Source organism: Mastigoproctus giganteus, chromosome 9 (assembly GCF_048544385.1).
Source record: "Mastigoproctus giganteus isolate SK-2022 chromosome 9, ASM4854438v1, whole genome shotgun sequence".
Lineage (NCBI taxonomy): Eukaryota > Metazoa > Arthropoda > Arachnida > Uropygi > Thelyphonidae > Mastigoproctus > Mastigoproctus giganteus.
The window spans coordinates 228,202,575-228,224,339 of NC_143583.1; the positions used below are offsets into that span (position 1 = coordinate 228,202,575).

General features: G+C 39.2%; 1 protein-coding gene across 3 annotated transcripts in view; it reads left to right on the plus strand.

The window, feature by feature from the left end:
• The window catches only part of LOC150081158 (protein-L-histidine N-pros-methyltransferase CARNMT1), a 176,199-nt gene that overhangs the window by 13,815 nt on the left and 140,619 nt on the right, over positions 1–21,765 (plus strand). The gene's annotated exons all lie outside the window — the stretch shown is intronic.

The window sequence follows — 21,765 nt, forward strand, 5'->3', positions numbered from 1 at the left end:
CATCGTGACAGGTGACGAGACTTGGCTGTACTATTACGATCTGCCGACCAAGGCTCAACACAAAGTTTGGGTCTTTGATGATGACGACACACCCGTAATTGTCAGAAAATCCCGATCTGTAAAGAAGAAAATGATAGCTGTATTTTTCAAATCGAGTGGAATTGTGGAACGTGTCGTTTTGGACACGCAGAAGACAGTCACAGCTAAGTGGTATACTGAACAATGCCTGCCTAAAGTCATTGGATCTATGAAGAACCTGCGGCCAAAGTCAAGAATGGACACCTGGTACCTCCATCACGATAATGCTCCAGTTCACCGCGCCAAAGCCTGCACCGAATATTTGACCACGACAGGACCGAAACTTCTCGAGCATCCTCCCTACAGTCCAGACCTTGCTCCCTGCGACTTTGCACTGTTCCCGCATGTGAAAATGAAGCTAAAAGGGAGGCAGTTTTCCAGTGATGAGGACCTTCTACGGGCTTGGGACAACGAGTGTGCTTTACTCTCTAGTGAAACTTGGCAGAACTGGTTTAAAGATTGGTTTTGGAGGATGGAGAGGTGTATTGAATGTAGAGGAAATTACTTTGAAAAAATTAAATAAACAAAGCTGTATTGCAAAACTTTCCTAGTACCCTTTGTATACATGCACGTGTTTCTACTCTTAGTTACCCTAACACAACCCATGTATTTAGTTGTTCCACTATGACTCCACTATGAGTCCTGGAAATTCCCATTGCCTTTCTTTCCACGTTGCTGCTCAATTTCATTTTAATAGAAGTAGTGCAAGAATCACTTTTACCTCTGCCAGTGGCTACTGTTAATCTATTAGTCCTTGTATCTCCCCCAAGCTAGCAGTTTTCCGGCCCACCTAATTCTGCCTCAATAGCATCGGCAAAAATTCTTGCACCCTTTCTATTTAAGTGTATCCCAACCCTGTAGAAGCAGTCTCTCCTGTTAACAAGCACAGACCAGGCTGAGAAAAATTCTATCCCTTGAGCCTTGCACAATCTCTCCAGGGCTAAATTGATCGACAAGGCTCTCATCATATACTCCCTCCTATGGTGTCTGGGCAGAATTGCAGACACTTTCAAATTCAACCCTAACTCAAGGTTTTTTTTTTCAGCATTGTCTTGTACTTGTTAAGTAATTAACATGGCGAATCATTAAGTCCACTAGTTCACAAAAGCGTTCCACAGGTATTTCCATCCATGCTTGCTACACCGCTGTCCATAATTTCATTGCATTCCTAGGTAGAGGATCCAAAGCTCGAATGGACTTTTCCACAGCATCCCAAAGATGCAGTACAGGTGTCGTGTCCAGTGAACGAGGTCACCACGGCTCTGTGGGGAGTCAGTGTCCTGCTGGAAGAGTTTATTGCCATGTGGGTGCACAATGACCACGAAGCGAAGTAGATGGTCTGCAAGGATGGACAGTGCAGTGTGTGTGTGTTTAGTGTCAAACGGTACCTGGGGTTCCCCCCACCTCTGCCTGCAAGGATGGACATGTAACCTGGACCTTTCAGAGATGTGTCTAGATGTACTAGAGGTCCCAATGTGTGCCAGTTTTGAACACCCCCCCCAGACCATTACTGGCTGTCCACCTGCCTGAACAGGTCCTTGTTGATATGACTGGTGCATAGTTTTGTGCAGTTTCTGCCAGATACGCATCTTCCCGTCCACTCAAAATAACTGGAAATGAGACTTGTCGGACCAGGAGACCCCCTCTCCAATCATCCAAGGTCTAGTGCCATTGTCCTTTTGCCCAGTTGAGGTGTAGCGTCCTGTGTCATGGTGTTAGTAATGGGTGCTCTGATAGTCTTGGTGGAGACGTTTCTGGTACCTCCCTCGTTGAAGTCGGCGGTGGTTTGTGCCACTGTCACTCTCTCTGGTTGGTTGAAACATTGCAAGACAGATGTTGACAGCCATGTACATCCCCCACTTTTCTCCGCCCACAGCGCTATCCAAGATGAAATGTTATTCTGGAAATGGCGTATTCCCAATACACTCTTGATACTGTTGAATGGGGATAGTGCAATTTCTGTACCACCTCCACGGGCACCCACTATCATCCCTCTTTCAAAGTTGGATAACTCATGACATTTATCCATACTGACATTGAATTACCGTCTACATGAATGCAGCGATGCAGTGTACGTATATACCCGTCAAGTGGTGGGTTCGTCCACCAGAGAGAGGGGTGACAGCATCTCGTTGCCCAGGAACCAGGTATCCAATGAATTCTGTCCTTTCAGTGTACTTAAATAACTGAAGCAAAACAGTTTTTGATGTAAAATATTTTCCTGTGGATAATCACCACATAATATGTCTGTAAAACCATCAGAAATAACATGATCAAAGCTATGCCTCTGCATACCTTATATTCATGTGTATACAGTAAACGCCCGCTATTCGCGGGGGTTACATTCCTGAGAAATGTTGTGAATACCGAAAACGCGAATACTGAGTTATGGCTTCCATAGTAATAAAGGGGTTCCGTTCCAACGTATGAAATATATAAGAAAATTAGTCTAAAATTTTGTCTATGTATGTATGTATTATATGTACCTTCATAATATGACTATGTACATAGACATTACATAGTGAAATGCAAGCATATGGCATCGAAATGAAAATAAGAAACAATTTAATATTAAATGTAATATTTATTAGAAATTTCAAACAAATCTTTCAATTTTACCCATATGCAGTACCTTGCAATTGTCAGTTTTAGATTTCAACTTCCATATCTTAGTGCATCAATCTAATTTTTATAACCACCCTGCTAACCTTTGTATCAACTGGAAACTTGGACATTAAGCCTGATGTATCTTCATCAATATCTTTAATAAATACTGAAAATGACAATGGTCCCAGTACTGAACCCTAAGGACTCCACTAATAACATTACTCCACAAAGAGCAGTGCCCATTGATATCCATTCTGTTTTCTTCTACTTAACCATCCCTTTATCCATAGCATTAGCATTATTAGAGGCATTTGATGCAAGAAAGCAAGCTTATGCAGCATCAACCAAAAAAAAAAAAAAAAAAAAAAAACCACTTCCACTTCACCCCTCTGTTTGTTTGAAATACCTGTCCAGTTGAGCCTTAAAAACTTATTTAGGCTATCAACTTCCACGACAAAGGATGGAAGTCTGTTCCACCAACCAACCACCCGCTGGCTAAAGGCACCTCTTTATACACCTCTCTCAGATCACCTCGCTGGTGCCTAGTCTCCAGACACTAATTTGCAAACCCTAAGCCTTTCTTCGTAAGAGAGGCAGCAACTTGTCCTTAATGCTAACATTACTCCTGTTTATACAGCAGTCTTTTATGTGCAATAGTAGCAAAAGTCTTCCTAAAATCCAAGTATATGATATGAAAATTATTTTATGCACCCAGTTCCTTGGTCACATTACTGCATCACAGTAAGCTAAAAGAAATTTAGCTTACTTTGTCTGATTAAAGAAATAATGCAGATGGTCTTGCATTATTTCTTTAATCAGTGACTCTATTTTTGCTGGAACCTGTAATATTTATTAGCATTTTTATTAAATGAATGAGTAATGATTTACAGTGGTGGACAAAAAATTGCATCACCTTAAAAAAAGTAACATTTGTAGTGAAACATAAGATATTGTTTGATTACAGTAATTTTGTTGTCGCAAAGCAAAGGTATTGCATTAGATAATGCTTCTTTTGCATCAGACAGTAATTGTCAGGTATTGCATCATCTGTTTCTATAAATATGGTGGTGAAAGGGTATACATGCTAATTAGTATCCTCTTTTGCAGAGGTGTAAGCATGACTCCATATGTTCAGTTGACACCAAGAAAATAAAGTGTAGCTGTTACTCTGTCCAAGGAAGGGCTTTCTATGTGTTCTATCACTGATAAAATAGGCTGCCACCAGTCAGCAGGATCCCAGGTGCTGAAATTAAAGTGTGAAACCGGTGATGTGAAGAGAAGACCTGGATTAGGCCGTAAGAGAGAGTGAATACGCCCAATGGTGAGCTGTGAATATTTTAACAATGGGCTTGCAGTTTTTCCGACTTTCTACCAATTATATTTGATTGGTCATGGAAGTGATGTCATCTGCAGCTTCCACCAGAGGCGCTTTCCATGCTCGCACTACTAGTAGTGTGATTAGAGCGTGACACATTTTTCACGACCAGTATATCTTGAGTCAGGGGCGGATTTAGGGGGGGTGGACAGATGCGGCTTATTACACCCTTAACCATGTGTATAAGTGAATGTGTAAAATGTTCCTAGGTCTATCTAAAAAAAAAAAAAAACTTGAAAACATGGTCGTCATGCCTTGCCTTACGATAACTGGATATGACAGTGTCTGCAGTTCTAACTTTTTACAATTTTTGAATAGTATGATGTCACAATCGTGCTTCCTGAAGTTACTACTCCAGTAAGTATGATTTCAACAATACAAATATTTGTCAATGATTTCTTTTTTCGTCTCGCATTTTCATTACATTTCGCTACACCATGTAGTTGAAGCGACATACGCAGCTGTTAGGTGCCTCAACAGCTGCGTATGTCGCTTCAACTACAACATCAGCACATCAGTCAGTGTTGTTTTACAGAGACATTTAGGTACTTTGCAGTTGCAAGTATACATCTCTTACTTTAGTTATCATAAATCCATTGTATCTTGTCGTCCAGAATTTATAAAAATCTTTGAATGATCAATAAAATATTTACAATATAAAAAAGCTCTCTTATTTCGTAATGAATATACAGTAAACCCTTGATTTAATGGACCCCGATATAATGGATTTCGGATCGGACTGGACAAATAATAAAACAGTAATGTACATATTAATCTCGACCATATTATTTTTTTTAGGTTATACAAAACTTCAGTGTTATTATTAATTAAAAATTAATAATAATTACCTATTTCCATTATTGTTTTGATAATTACCTACTTTTGTTTTTATAATCAAATTCAGGAAATTGTTTTTTATTCTTTCTGAAAACATGTTTAAATAGCTGTTTTCCCAGATAACAGATAAGAGCAGGTGCTGACTTGCGAGCTGAACGTGACTCGGGACACTAAACTGCAGGTCTGCTGGCTCGCTTTGTTTCAGTCTCAGTCTGCCTTAAGCTATCGTGCGGTCAGGTTATATACAGAGTGTTTTTGTGATTTATGAATTGTAACTTTATTTATTAAATAATTTTGCGATCCTTACAATTTAAAATGGCATCAAGTGATAGAGGAGTTAAAAGAAAGCGTGTGAACTTAAATGTGGTACAGAAATTAGAGCTAATTGGGAAATTAGAACAAGGCGTCTCAGTAGCACGTTCGTGAAATTTACGGCATAAAAAAACAAACTGTTTCTGATATCCGTAAATCAAAGGCCAGATTGCAAAGTTTTATATTTACAACAGAATATTATATATTCTTTATTATAATTTAATAATTTTATATTGTACAGTACTGTATATTGTATTTAAGTTTTTTTTTTTTTTTTTTTTCACATTAAGAACAATAAAAAATGACCCCTTGAGTTACATTCGATTTAAGACTTTCGGTATTAATGGACACCCCTTCTCCCCTATTAGTCCGTTAAATCGAGGGTTTACTGTATACAAATCAAAATACCTAAAAGAGATGTGAAGGATATTTTGCATAAACCTTCTACTACGCATGCTCGGCACATGCACAACTTTTTTTATTCATCGTTTTTTAACAACTAGGGAAATATAATGGATACATTTTTTTCATGATAAAATTTTAATATTGCGAATAAAATATAACATGAAATATTTCCCATATCACAAAACATTCCACAATATAAAAACAAATATTACATAAAAAACAAACTTTTTAAAAAAAGTATACAAACATTACATGAAAAAAAATTAAAAGATTACATGAAAAAAAATTATTTCACAAATATTTAAGAAAAATTTATTCTAAAAATTGCCATATAGAATTTACTTCTTTATTAATATTTGTTGTCAATATTCTTCTTTGCTCAATAGCTGAGCAATGATTACAGAAGAATGATTTGACATGATCCGGATCAAATTGAGGCAATGGTTTTCCATTTAGATGTATGGTCATCGTAATCTGCAATGTTGTTTAATTGTCATAATATTATTTATTACGCTGAAAGCTCACTTAGCTTCAGCACTGCTAATCGCAATGGTTTCAAAGATATTTTCTGGCTTTCCTAATTGAAAAGGGAATTTTACTCGATTTTAAAGATAAACCGTCTTTGACAAAATCTCTAAAATCATTAATTTTTATTTCATATTTTATCGGAAAACTTAAATTTCCTATTTGGTTTTCACTGTCTTGCCACCGAGACGAAAGTTCTTTCACATTCCACGATTTCGGGTAGCATATGTTTAAAATTTCTTTCAGTGGTATCGTTATTTTCTTTATTTATTTTAAAATCACCCTGTTGCATTAATAACTTATCCTTTAAGGATAAAACAATGCATTTTATTAACTTGTCACAAGGTAATTTTTTTACTTTCGATTTTGATTCCTTCAAATTCTTTCCACTTCAACATGCTCTCAATTTTACCTTCATAATTTACTTCAGAATTTTTCAAATTAGCAATAGCATTGATAGTTGGAATAATTAATGTATCTGCTTTTACCATAGTGATTCTGTAAAGCTTTTGAAAGGTAAGGAGCTCCTGCAGGATGTGTCGATCATTAGTGCTAAATGGTTAAGAAATTCCAAATTTAAAAGTCGATTTAATAATCTGGAAAATTTAACTTCTGATTCAAAATGTTTGCACAAAGTGGGATAATTGCTCCAACCCACAATTGCCTTCCGCAAGCTACAAGCTGCTTATCATGGTCCGAACACACGACCGACCTTTACAGTTTCCACATCAAGTTCTTTAACAATCATCCTTAATTCACGCTAAGTTTTTTGGAGATTGATGATAGTTTTTTTTTTTTTTTTTTAATTATTGCCTGTATGCTCATTTAGAACATTTTATATAAATATATATTTTAGAATATTTTCTACACATTGAAAGGCTCGACAAAGTTTCAAAATCTGCCAACATTTCATCTTCGTAAAGTTTATATAATATCTTAGTTGCCTCAATCCCCCCCCCCCCCACTCTACATTGCTACTCTCACTAGTTCTTTGAATACTGTGCAAATTTTTGGAATCACACGGATATTCAGCTACTGTGACCATGTAAACATACATAGGAGAAATTTACTGGAAGGTGTGGATCACTCACTTGTCTGAAAAACATGACTTCTTGTCAGAGTAAAGGGGAATCACAACACAGGTTTACCAGAGGCTATAATCTGTGTCGAGAATCTTCTTAATCCTCTGACTGGCTATGGAAAGCATATTGACTAGCGCGACATCTCGGTATGTGACTGCATAGATTTTATGGACACCACTAACATTGTAAAATGATAATCCCTTTCACCCTTAATTCGCGCTTTCTAATTACATATAGGCCAGAGGTGAGAACAATGCATACAAAGTTCTCTCCTAATCCATTCATTACATGGAAATTTTCTTCGTTCAACGGAAACCATTTTAAATGTAATTACCAAGAGGAATCAAAAAATTTTGCAATAAAGAAGTTCGTTAAACAGAGGTTCGACTGTAATTAAATAAAAAATGAAGAATTTTAAAATTCATAACTGATTGATTGCGCCATTAAAATGCCGGGAATGGAGCCCTGCTTGCCCCACCGTAGTTTCGGCTCTGAATACTCAATAATTGCATTCAGGATTTTATTTGTAAAATGAATTATCGTCTCAACAATCGGCTCGCAAATTTTCAAAAAAAAAAAAAATAACAATGGGCTCTCGTGAGCCCACTATAGCTCACCACTGACTATACCTTCCCAAGATCGATATTTTAAACAGCTATGCCTTCATAATTGCCATACTAGTGCTCTTGAACTAACACTGGACTTTGAGATGGCCTCTGGTGTTGAAACAAATGCACAAACTATTCAAAGACAGCTTTAGGAATGTGATCTGCATGCCTGTCGGCACAAGAAGAAGCCTTTGTTGACCCAACAAATGAGGAAGAAGCGACTTGCTTCTTCCTCATTTGACTAAAACGCATGTTTCATGGACAAAAGAGCAATGGGACACAATCTTTTCTGATGAATCGAAATTCAACCTGCATGGTCTGAATGGGAAGCGATATGTCAGAAGACGAAAACCATCATGACTTCATAACACCGACTGTAAAGTTCCCCACTGGTCAGATGGTCTGGGGATGTATAACAAGCAAAGGGGTGGGGCGAATTAAGTTTATTAACGGAACGGTGAATGCAGAAACTTACATTGCTATCTTGGAGGAGTGCCTGAAACCTGTTATTAGGAATCGCCACACGGACATCCAAAACTGCATTTTCCAACAGGACTCAGCACCTTGTCACACAGCAAAATTGATAAGTTTTATGCTATTTAGATTTAATGATGAGTTTGTCTTCTTGTCTTACAATGCTTGTGCTGTTATACCTCAGAAATGCCAGTATTACACTGTTAAACTGGTCTAGTGCAGATTTGAACCATATTGAAAATTGCTGGTGTGTAATGTCGTCTAAAATTGCTAAGAAGAAGCCAACAAATAAGATTCAGGTGCAGGAGAGCATTGTAAGGGTGTGGTACCACAAAGTTGGGCAACCGTATATCCAGAAGTTGATTAACTCTATGCCAGATCGTTGCAAGGCTGTAATTGCAGCTCAGGGAGGAACAGCAAAATATTGAGGACTTATTTTGCTGATTTACAGTACATAATACTATTATGTTTACTTGTCATTTCAGTTTGTACACGTAAATGCATAAAATATATGCTAGGTTGTCATGATTGTCATTTGCATGATTTCTTATATTTCCATTAATTACTGATTTTATCCTTTTGGAAGATATTTTTGGCAATTATGTACATCAGGTGGAGTCTTTTATTGGATTTCATTCACAGAGATATATATCCCATCTAACAAATGCATTTCAAACATTTCTGCAACCCACAATTCAGCGCAAAACACATTATTTGCAAAATTAGCATTAGCACTAGCAAAGGTACATGATGCAAGAAAGCAAGCTTATATAGCATCAGCCAAAAAAAGACCCCCTTATTTCACCCATCCACTTGATCCAAATGTTTGTCAAGTTCTGCCTTGAATCTATTTAAGCTGTCAACTTCTACAACGACAGATGGAAGTTTGTTTCAGTAATCAACCACCTGCTGGCTAAAGACAAACTTCTGCACATCTATTCTACAACCGTCTTTCCTCAATTGGAATTTATGCTTTCTCAGGCGATTATTCTGAGCAAGAGGAAGAATCCCATCAGCATTGAGCATGCTCAAACCATTCAAGACTTTATACACCTCAATCAGATCACCTTGCAGGTGCCTAGTTTCCAGACATTGTAATTTTCATAACTTAAGCCTTTCTTCATAAGAGCAACCCTTTGTTCCATTCATTAATCTTGTTGCCCTTCTCTGTACTCGTTCCAACAGCTCTACATCCTTTTTAAAATGAGGCCGTCAGACCTGTATACTGTACTCAAGGTGTGGCCTGACCATTGCCTTATACAAGGGGATAATCATCTCCTTATCCCTGCAAAAAAAAATTCCTGTATATCATTCACAAGATACCATGAGCTACTCTTGCAGACCATCTACACTGCTCAGAAAACTTCCTATCTGCCTGCACAATTACCCCCAAGGTCCTTTCCATTCTCTACCACTGTCAGTGTGGTACCACAGAGTTGATATTTTACTCTGGGATTACTGCTTCCCATATGTAGTACTTTACATTTGTCAAGGTTAAACTTCATTTACCACCTCTCACCCATCTGCTCAACTTTTCTAGATCCATTTGCAGCAGTGTACTGTCATTAACAACAGTACACTGCTGCAAATGGATCTAGAAGTGTACTGTCATTAACAACCCTGCCAACTTTCGTATCATCTGCAAACTTGGATATTGAGCCTGATATACCATCATCAATATCATTTATAAATACAGAAAACAACAATGGACCCAACATTGAACTCGGAGGGACTCCACTAATAAATTAGTTCACGAAGAGCAGTGTCCATTGATTACCACTCTCTGTCTTCTCCCACTCAACCATCCCTTTATGCATAGGAGCAATTTGTCTCCAATGCCACACTGCTCCAATTTGTGCAGCAGTCTTCCATGTGCAACAGTATCGAAGGCTTTTCTAAGATCCAAATATATACGATATCAAAGTTATTCTTTGCATCCAGTTCTTTTGTGACTACATCATAGTATCCAATCAAATTAGTCAGAAAAGACTTCCCCTTAACAAACCCATGCTGTGTCCATGCTGTAACTAAGGTCTTGTCTAGATGATCCTGCAATGCTTCTTTAACCAGTGCCTCCATTAATTTCCCTGGAACAGAAGTTAAACTAAGAGGTCTATAATTACTTGGGTCTCCCTTTGATCCTCCTTTGTGGATTGGGGTCACATTTGCACATCTCCAGTCTATGGGTACTTCCCTTGAATCTAGGGAAGCTCTCGTAATTATGGCTAAGGGTTTGCTTACTTCCTTTGCCGCCTCCTTTAATATAACTGGATAGATTCCATCCACCCTAGGTGCCTTTCTTGTGTTTATCTTCAATTTCTCCCCCACTTTTCTCTCAGTTATTACAAGATTATCTGGCGCCTCTGTAGCCAGGTGGGCAGGAGCGGCAGTGCGTAGCACACGCTTCTTGATTAGACCGTGGTTTGAGCCCGTTAGCCACCAAATACGGAGGATGTGGAAATGTCAGCGAGTGACCACCGCATATCCCTAGAGCAATATGGCCTTAGTTGCTAATGCTTCTAAAAACCAAATAACAATAACAACAACATTATCTAGGTTACTGCCAGAGTTGAATACAACTCTGGCATTCCGCTCCCTGAATAACTCCTCATGTATTAAAGTCGATGCAAAATATTCATTTGGTTTGTTAGCTACCTGAGCAGGATCATCAACAGTTGAACCATCGATATCAAGTGAACCAATCTGATTCACCCCCTTCCTTCTAGAGTTTACATAATTAAAGAACTCTGCTGTTTTTCTTTGCATCCTTTGCCAAAGATTTCTCGTAATCTGTCTTTGCCTGCCTAACCTCCTTTGTAATTTGGTTACAGACCAGCTTATATTTATCATAGGTGACACGTCGTGTCACATGTTAATTTATATGTATCCCATGCATTTTTCTTCTCTGTCATATGTCTAATTAGTTCATATTTCTTTGTTGGTATGAAAAGCCTAGTAGCTTCCAAGATAAATCTTTGAATTTTCAATTTTGAATTTGCTGTTGGTAACATCATCAGTTGGTTTCACTGTATAGAATTTAAATACTGTCTTAGACCACCGTAGTCACCTTTACGAAAGCAAAAACCCTTCCCTTTACCCTTGATGGTAATTACCTCTATGAGTAAATCCCACTTCTGCACACTGTGATCACTGCCACCTAGTGGTTCCTTTATCTGCAGATTCTTGATGCATGAAGAATCATTACTGATAATCAGATCAAGAATATTACTCCCTCTAGTTGCCTTCTGAACATGCTGCTGTAGAAAACAGTTATCCAATAAATCCACAAAAGCCTTGCTTCACAAGTGATGCAGTTTTCTCTCCTCCACTGTATATAACTATGGAAAAGACCTTGAGGGTAATTGTGCAGTTAGATTTGAAATTCTCTGAGCAATGCAAACATGCTGCTAAGACAGCTAATGGGGTTTTGTCAATGATATATGGAAACGTTGCTAGCAGGGCTAAGAGGTGATTATCTCTATGCACAGGGCCATGGTTAGACCATGTCTGGAGGTCTCATCTTAGGAAGAATATAGATCTGCTGGAATGGGCGTAGAGAAGGGCAAACGGATTGGTGAAGGGAACAAAAGGGGTGCTCTTATCTAGAATGGGTACAGTTCTAACACATTGTAGTGTGTAGACTAGACACCTGCACGGAAATCTGATTGAGGTGTTTAAGGCTTTGAATGGATTGATTAAGCTGAATATGAATGACATTCTTCCTCTTGCTAAGACTACACACATGAGGGCAGGGGCAGGCCATCCCGAGAGTGCAAGGGGTGCACTGCACTCGGGCGCCAACGTTTAAGGGATGCTTGTAAATCTGAAATTCACACATATGAAGAAAATTTTAAAGGGAAGGGGGCGCCAAATTTCAATTGGCACCTGACCGCCAAATTGCGATTTGCCCCCGGTCACAACATACCCTAGGAACGTCCCTGCATGTGAGGTGGTCACATGCAGGGTCGTGTTGAGGAAGGATGGTTGCAGGATCAGTGTATGAAGTTTGCCTTCAGCCAGCAGAACAGGCTTCCTTCTGATGTTGTGGAAGTGGATGGTTTTAATAAATTCATGGAAGAACTAGAGCGTATGGATGGGTGAAGAGTGTAGTGTTGTTTTTTGTTGCTGATCCTATATATCTTGCTTTCTTGCATTTGACGCTACTACTGCCAATTTGTTTATATCTAATTGCAGCAACTTACCCTGATTACTGTCATTAATCACCCTGCCAAAATTGGTATCATATGTAAACATAAACATTAAGCCTAATATACCTTCTCCGTGGCGCCTCCGTAGCCAGGTGGGAATGAGCAGCAGTGCGTAGCACACGCTTCTTGATTAGACCGGGGTTCGAGCCCGTCACCACCAAATACGGAGGATGCGGAAAGGTCAGGGAATGACCACCGCATATCCCGGAGCAATATGGCCTTAGTTGCTAATGCTCCTAAAAACCAAATAACAAACAAAACAACAAACCTTCTCCGTAGCCGAGTGGGCAGGAGCGGGAGTGCAGTAGCACACGCTCTTTGAGTAGACCGGGGTTCAAGCCCCTGACTGCTGAATACGGTCGATCTGCCAACCCGCACTGGACCAGCGTGGCAGATTATGGTCCATTTCCCTCACCATGAATTGTTGAGGAGGCTTCCATCCTGCAGTGGGTTGATAATGGCTGCACTTTACTTTTTACCTTCAGTCTGCTGACGAGGCTAGTAGGGGCCAGACGTGTTCAAAGCTGCTAAGTGGATTTTTCTTATTTATTGTGAAATTATTGTTTTTCTAAAACTTTTGATTTAAATTTAGTAGTATAGCATTATTTTGGGATTTTCTGACTAATTTGGTGTATTTATTCTTTACTCGGCCTTGCAATTGTATCGGCAATTGCATAAAAGTATCGGTAAGGGTATCCACGTGTTACAAGTCGCAACTCCGCTGAACGAGAAGTTTTTTAGCCATATTTAGCCGCTTATTGAATATTTTTACCTCAAATTATTTTTTGTAAGTAGTTTATACACCTAGTAAGGATCATTAGTTTATTCTGAATTGAGACAGCGAGATTTGAAAGTTAATTAATACTTAGTGTCCATAGATTTACCGTCGTAACTTCCCGCCGTTGTCTTTGTCATACGATCGTTATATATCGAACCTAGATAGCGTTAGTATAGTATAGGTTATAATATTTTCAGTGATCGGTAAAATCTATTAAACTTGTTGAACTTCGTTGGCATTTAAATTGTACTTTTAACTAAATACATATACCGACTTATATTTCAAACGTCACATAATTAATTAATACATAACTGATACGGAAGTTTTGTAAAGGGAACTCGGAGATAATTAATACTTGACACTAAAAAATATATATCCCGTTATAACTGTGTTGGGAGATAAGTTAGGGTTATAAACTGAAATTGAAATTTTATTTAAATTAAAAGAAAACATTACTCAGACCAGAGCAGCAAAACAAAAGGCTCAAGCTAATGGAAGTGCTGTGGCTCAGAGGAGAACTGAGGGGGGCAGTTGCCTTCTGAATCACAGCCTTCTAAAATGCACAGCTTACATGATGTTTGTGGAGCATTCAGGTACGGGACATGATATTGCCATGGGGGATGTCTTTGTGTGTGCGCAATGCAAGGAGTGTATCGAAATCAGGCAACAACTCAGCGTTCTTATGGGCCTATATGAGAGCTTGAAGGACAGGGTGGATGCCCTCGAAGGAACTAAATTGAGAGGCCCATCAAGCTCTCAGCTGCCCACATCAACGCCAGAGTTTGCACTTGGTCGTCGTGCAACACAGCGGCAACCTCCAAGGCAGAATGCGCTGGTCCCAAAGAAACTAGTAGTTGTTGGTGACTCTGTTGTCAGGGAAACGGGGAACATGCTTTGTAAAAAGGATAGGTGGAACAGGACCAGGGTATGTCTGCCGGGGGTAAAGGTTGATGACGTAGAGCAGATATCATCTTTTAAGGGCACAAAAGGTGATATAGTTGTACACGTTGGCACTAACGATATCAAGAGTAGGAGACTGGCAGAATTGCTTAACAAGTACAAGTCACTGTTGAAAAAAAGCCGTGAAATAGGGTTGAATTTGAAAGTGTCTGCAATTCTGTCCAGGCACGATAGGAGGGAGTATATGATGAGAGCCTTGTTGATCAATTCGGCCCTGGAAAGATTGTGCAAGGCTCAAGGGTTAGAATTTTTTTCAGCCTGGACTGTAATTGTTAACAGGAGAGATTGCTTCTACAGGGATGGGATACACTTAAATAGAAAGGGTGCAAGAATATTTGCTAATGCTATCGAGGCAGTGTTAGGTGGGTCGGAAAACTGCTAGCTTGGGGGGAGACAAAGACGAATAGATTAACAGTAGCCACTGGCAGAGGTGAAAGAGATTCTTGCACTGCTTCTATTGCAATGAGCAGAAGCCTGAAAAACAAGATACAGGATATTTCAGAGACTGCCGGGAGTCATTGCGGTACAAGTAAACACATGGGTTGTGTTAGGGTAGCTAAGAATAGAAATAGGTGCATGTATACTTGCGTGTACACCAATGCTAGGAGTTTAGTAAATAAATTTGATGAATTTGAGGTATTGCTCAAAACATCAAAGGCAGATATTGTTGGGATATCAGAGACGTGGTGTCACACAGATATAAGGAATGCAGAACTGGAATTTGGGGAGTACAACGTCTACAGAAAGGATAGACTGGATAGGAAGGGAGGAGGGGTTATGCTATTAGTTAAGAAATACATAAAATCCAAGGAAGTGAAGCCAGTGGACATCGCTGGACAGTGCAGTGTCGAGTCAGTTTGATGTGACATAAGCATTGGGAGATCAAAATTGAGAGTAGGAGTGTGCTATAGGCCTAATGACTGTGATGAGTATAATAAGAAACTGTACAGGGAAATAGAGTGGGCCAGTAAATCAGAGTCTTATAATGGGAGATTTTAATTTCCCAGATATTGACTGGAATTTGTGGGTTGGTCACTCACACACCAGCAAGGCTTTTGTGGATTTATTGGATAATTGTTTTCTACATCAGCATGTTCGGGAGGCAACTAGAGGGAGGAATACTCTTGATTTGATTATCCGCAGTGATTCTTCATGCATTAAGAATCTGCAGATAAATGAACCACTAGGTGGCAGTGATCACAGTGTGCTGAAGTGGGATTTACTCAAAGAGGTAACTACCATTAGTGGCAAAGCGAAGGGTTATTGCTTTCGTAAAGGCGACTATGATGGACTGAGACAGTATTTAAATTCTATACAGTGGGACCAACTGATGATGTTACCAACAGCAAATGCAAAATGGGAAGCATTCAAAGAACTTATCTTGAAAGCTACTAGGGTTTACATACCAACTAAGAAATATTGTTCAAAGTTTAGGCCTAAATGGATGTCAGATGAACTGATGAGGCATATGGCAGAGAAGAAACATGCATGGGATACATACAAATTAACACATGATAGATACGAGTTGATCTGTAACCAAGTTACAAAGGAGGTTAGGCAGGCGAAGGCAGATTACGAGAAATCTTTGGCAAGGGATGCGAAGAAAAACATCAAAGAGTTCTTTACTTATGTAAACTCTAGAAGGAAGGGGATGAATCAGATTGGTCCACTTGATATCGTTGGGTCAACTGTTGATGATTCTGCTCAGGTAGCTAACAAACAAAATGAATATTTTGCATCCACATTCACACATGAGGAGTTATTTAGCGAGGGGAAAGCCAGAGGTGTATTCAACTCTAGCAGTAAGCTAGAGAATCTTGTAATAACTGAGAGTAAAGTGGAGGAGAAATTGTTGAAGATAAACACAAGGAAGGCACCCGGGGTGGATGGGATCTATCCAGTTATATTAAAGGAGGCAGTAAAGGAAGTAAGCAAACCCTTAGCCATAATTATGAGAGCTTCCTTGGACTCAGGGGAGGTACCCACAGACTGGAGATGTAACCAAGTTACAAAGGGTTTAACTTCTGTTCCAGGAAAATTAATGGAGGCACTAGTTAAAGAAGCACTGCAGGATCATTTAGACAAGACTTCAGTTATAGCTCAGACACAGCATGGTTTTGTTAAGGGGAAGTCTTGCCTGACCAATTTGATTGGATACTATGATGCAGTCACAAAGGAACTGGATGCAGGGAATAACTTTGATATTATATACTTGGATCTTAGAAAGGCTTTTGATACTGTTGCACATGGAAGACTGCTGCACAAATTGGGGCAGTGTGACATTGGAGGCAAATTGCTGCTGTGGATAAAGGGGTGGCTGAGTGGGAGAAGACAGAGAGTGGTAATCAATGGACACTGCTTGTCGTGGACTAATGTTATTAGTGGAGTCCCTCAGGGCTCACTGTTGGGTCCATTATTGTTTTCTGTATTTATAAATGATATTGATGATGGTATATCAAGCTTAATGTCGAAGTTTGCAGATGATACAAAGGTAGGCAGGGTTGTCAAGGACACTACTGACACTATGCTGCTGCAACAGGATCTGGAAAGGTTGAGCAGATGGGCCGAGAGGTGGCAAATGAAGTTTAACATTGACAAATGTAAAGTACTACACATGGGAAACAGCAACCCCAAAGCAACGTATCAACTCTGTGGTACTACACTGACAGCGGTAGAGAATGAAAGGGACCTGGGGGTGGTTGTGCAGGCAGATATGAAGTTCTCTGAGCAGTGCAGACGGGCTGCAAGAGTAGCTCATGGTGTATTGTCAATGATATATAGGAATTTTTCTAGCAGGGATAAGGAGGTGATTATTCCCTTGTATAAGGCAATGGTCAGGCCACACCTAGAGTACTGTATACAGGTCTGGAGGCCTCATTTCAAGAAGGATGTAGAGCTGCTAAAACGAGTACAGAGAAGGGCAACGAGATTAGTGAATGGAACAAAGGGGTGCTCTTACGAAGAAAGGCTTAAGTTTTGCAAATTACAGTGTCTGGAGACTAGGCACCAGCGAGGTGATCTGATAGAGGTGTATAAAGCCTTGAATGGTTTGAGCATGCTCAATGCTTATGGGATTCTTCCTCTCGCTCAGAATAATCACCTGAGAGCGCATAAATTCAAATTGAGGAAAGACAGATGTAGGATAGACGTGCGGAAATTTGCCTTTAGCCAGCGGGTGGTTGGTTTGTGGAAGACTTCCATCCCTTGTCGTGGAAGTTGATAGCCTAAATAAGTTTAAGGCTCAGCTGGACAGGTATTTTGAACGAACAGAGGGGTGAAGTGGAAGTGGTTTTTTTTTTTTTTTTTTTTTTTGGCTTATGCTGCATAAGCTGGCTTTCTTGCATCTAATGCTAATATCATTAATAAATGTAGAGGCGCCTCTGTAGCCAGGTGGGCAGGAGCAGCAGTGCGTAGCACTCGCTTCCTGATTAGACCGGGGGTTCGAACCTGTGCCCACCAAATACGGAGGATGCGGAAAGGTCTGAGAATGACCACCGCATATCCCCGGAGCAATATGACCTTATTTGCTAATGCTCCTAAAAACCACATAACAAACAAACAGCTCTCTCTTTCAGAACAGTCCAAACACGTGCCTCCACTAGCTAACATCCATTTACTGTCTAACTTCAAACTCACAGAACCAACTTTTCATCTTCCTCGTTTATTCATTCAGCTGACATTTTCTGGAAGAACCTTCCTTCATATGTATTTTCTGAAAATTACAGTCTTCAGAAGTTCAAGTCCAGTGTCAATCTCCAACCCAAGCACGGTACTAAGTACTAAACCTCTCGTGTTTGGGGTTTACATAAAAAAAAAAAAAAATTCTGTGGTTGCAATGAGAACAGTATCGTCTGCGCATCGCAGATTACTGATAACTGAATCATTAGCAGTAATTCCTTCTCTAGAATCTTGTATTAAATTTATAATGGTTTCAGCATAGAGGTTGCACAGCATAATCAAGAGGACTTTCATGGAGTGGCTTGTGAGGCTTATCTTTTTTTTTGGTATGGGAATAAAGATGGATTTCAGAAATTCAAGGAGTAGTTTCCTTCCATTTAGAATATTATCGAAAATATTGAGGAGCTGTTGTTTTCCTCTTGCTCCGAGGCATTTGAGCATTTCGGCTGGTATGTTATCAATGCCATTTGCTTTGTTATTTTTCATTAATTTAATCGCTTGCTCCACTTCTTCCATCAGAAAGTCTTGATTTTCGCCTTCTATTTGGGTGTTGTCATTTCCTAGTTGTCTGTCGTCCTCGCAGTATAGTACCCTCAGATATTCTTGCCATCTATCCTTTATCTGTTGTTTGTCCACAATTTCCATGTTATTTTTATCCAGTTTCCATGCAAGAGACCACATTTTTTATCCATGCAAGAGACCGCATATTTTTATATGTGGTCTCTTGCATGGTCTTTCCTGATGTTGCATAGTTCCCTCACTTCTTTGTGGACTAGATGTTCCTTATACTCATTTTGCAGATATTCAATCCTTTTGCATCTCCTCCACCATGTCTGTTTACTCTTCCTTATTTCTGTTTTAATCGAACTGTCATACATCTTATATTTTTCTACATCTTTGTTCTTAAAGTTTTTCCTGCACTCCATTATATGTAGTATCTCTTGGCTTTCCTTTGAGCCCATCCGTTTTAAATGTAATTACCAAGAGGAATTCAAAAATTTTGCTAAATAGAAAAATTCGCTATAAAGATTGTTAATCAAAAAAAAATATATATCATTATATTAGGGTCCTCCGTAAATGATTACATCTACCAATATATTTATTTTGTCTGTAAATTGCGTGTTCTCTGGTGGATTTGCCTATTTGCTAGATGAAATCCCCCAGTTTCTGGGGGATGGAGACCTTGCTATGTACGGCTGAGACCGACTAACTCAGCCATGGAGTCCACTAAAGTCCTTCCCATCATTGACGGGATTTGAATCTGGGCCTTTCCACCTGGTGTGGGGAGAACGATGATGATACTACTGTGCTACCCATGCAGACAAGGTCATTAAGCAAGAACTATTATATTTAGGCCACCCGAATAATTAAATTCATCTACAGTGCTGTGTCTTATGTCTGTTAATTGTGTGTGTTCTATAGTCGATTTGTCTGTTTGCTGGACGGAAAACCCCAGTTTTCTGGGGGGGGGGGAACTGTCTTTATCTGTTGTTATTTTTTTTTTTTTTATGAAATCGCCGAACACGAACGGTATCAAAACCTATAGTAGTGCTTAGTACCGTGCATGGGTCGAAGGAGAAGTGTGGGGAAGGGGATGCCAGAAACTTTGCTCTAGAGACTAAACATAGGTTTCACCACTTCAAACTTCCAATAAGCAAAGTGATGGTATTGCACCGTTTGATGAGTCATCTACCACCTAAAAAATCTACACCTGAGACCGACTAACTCAGCCATGGAGTGAAAAAACCCATTAAAGTTCCTCACGTCATCGACGGGATTCAAACTCTGGCCTTTTTCACCCAGTATGGGGAGGACGGTGACGATACCACTGTGTGCTACCTGCGCAGACAAGATCGTTAAACAGAGGTCGGACTGTATTTAATATTATTTATTACGATTTTACCAATTATTGAAAAAAAGGCACGTAGCCACAAATTTGCCAAGGGTCCCAAAAACCTAGCTATGCCTCTGCTACCATCTGTTGGAGGAAGTTTGTACTAGAACATACCACTTCCATTTATTTTCAAACTCATTGGACATGACCGCCACAGCACTAGTCCGGGAACTTTATTGCCACACACACACACACATCGTACATTAACAAAGTTTTGGTGTTACAAGATATGATCAAAGAGTTCAGTTAACGTTGCAAAAAATTTATTTTATAATGTTAACTGAAAAAAACATTATTAATATTCTTCAGTAAAATCTCATTCTGCATCCACACACTTTTTCCATTGTGTCTGCCACTGATCAAGACACTTTTGGAATAAAGCCATCTTTTGTGAATGCTAAAGGCAGTTTTTGAATTCATGAGGTTTCAAGAATTGTATTCCTTGAATCAACTCAAATCATATTTTCTCTTATGTTTTGTTTTAATTTTTGGAGTGGCCAAAAGTTGCATGTAAAATTGTGAAGGTTTTTGTTGGTCACTTTTAAATTTTGTCATTTGCAGAACATGCAAAAAATGAGATAAACAATTTTCATTCTAACAGTTTTTGGCAAGAGTGGAATAAAATTGGTGTGCATATGTTCTTTTGAGCATGCAACAAGGGACTTAAATCAAAAGATTGTAAGCCCTATTCACATGGGCTTTTAGGTACTGTTGTGTGAAGTCATTCACCTCTATTTTTGATGAAATACATTGCAGTCAGAGTAGTCATTGGGCCTTATTTTTCATATTTCATCAGTATTCTGGTAGACAACATTGCTTTTTCAGTTTTTTTTTTTTTTTTGTGGTACAGCTACTGAACCATTTATTCGGCAAGCTTGGGACCGGAGGTAACCTGGATTTTCCAGTTTTCTGGACCAAGGCTTAATATGTACTTAAAATATAAAATAAACAATGAAAAGTATAGAAAGAAATTGTATTTAACAGATACAAATTAATACACTTCTAAAGCAGTGTCTATTTAATCAATATTAATCTACTAATCTTCATCTGAAGACAGTTCAACATCTGTGGTGACAGGTACAGGAAGAGAAGAAGCACGGGTATTGGAGGTTGAAGGTTGAGGCTCAGGCCAAACTTAACTTGAAAGTTTCTGGTTGATCTTTGGAAATATGTCCTGCAGATTCTGTTGTTTCATATACTTTGGTTTTTCTTTAATAAAAACCTCTTGTATTTTATACATCCACATTATATGCTGCTCACTGATGAAGCTCGTTTTCTCCATTCCCCGAATCAATTTCCTCAGTCAGGCTGATACACCTATCTATAGACACTTTCTCTTGTTCTTTCAGTGCATTGTCATCACCATTGCTATTTGGCTTTTTAGGAGCATTAGCAACTAAGGCCATATTGCTCCGGGGATATGCGGTGGTCATTCCCTGACCTTTCCGCATCCTCCATATTTGGTGGATCATGGGCTCGAACCCTGGTCTAATCAAGAAGCGTGTGTTACGCACTGCTGCTCCTGGCTACAGAGGCGCCATCATCGTCATCACTCTCATCTGAGAGTTGCAGCCCAACTGGAGCATCACCATCAATGTTTATACACTCTTGTATAGCCCTTTCATCAAGTGACTTTGCTACTTCACATGACTGACCTTTTGCATATTTCAATAAATTCTTTACTATTTCTTCCTCACCAGACATATGAAAACCACAAAAATCAGATTCGTCAGCACCTTCAAGAAATAAATTAGATAGCCATAGTTTATGCCAACCATTTATCAAAGTATCCTTGGATACATTGTCCCAGGACTTTGCTGCACTCCAAAGTGCATCTTTAACATTAAATGCTTTCTGAAATTCTTTTACCCCTGTTCCTTTGTTGCAAGTGTCTAGCTTATTCCACAGAAATATATTCCTGCACCTGCACTTGAATGCACGATG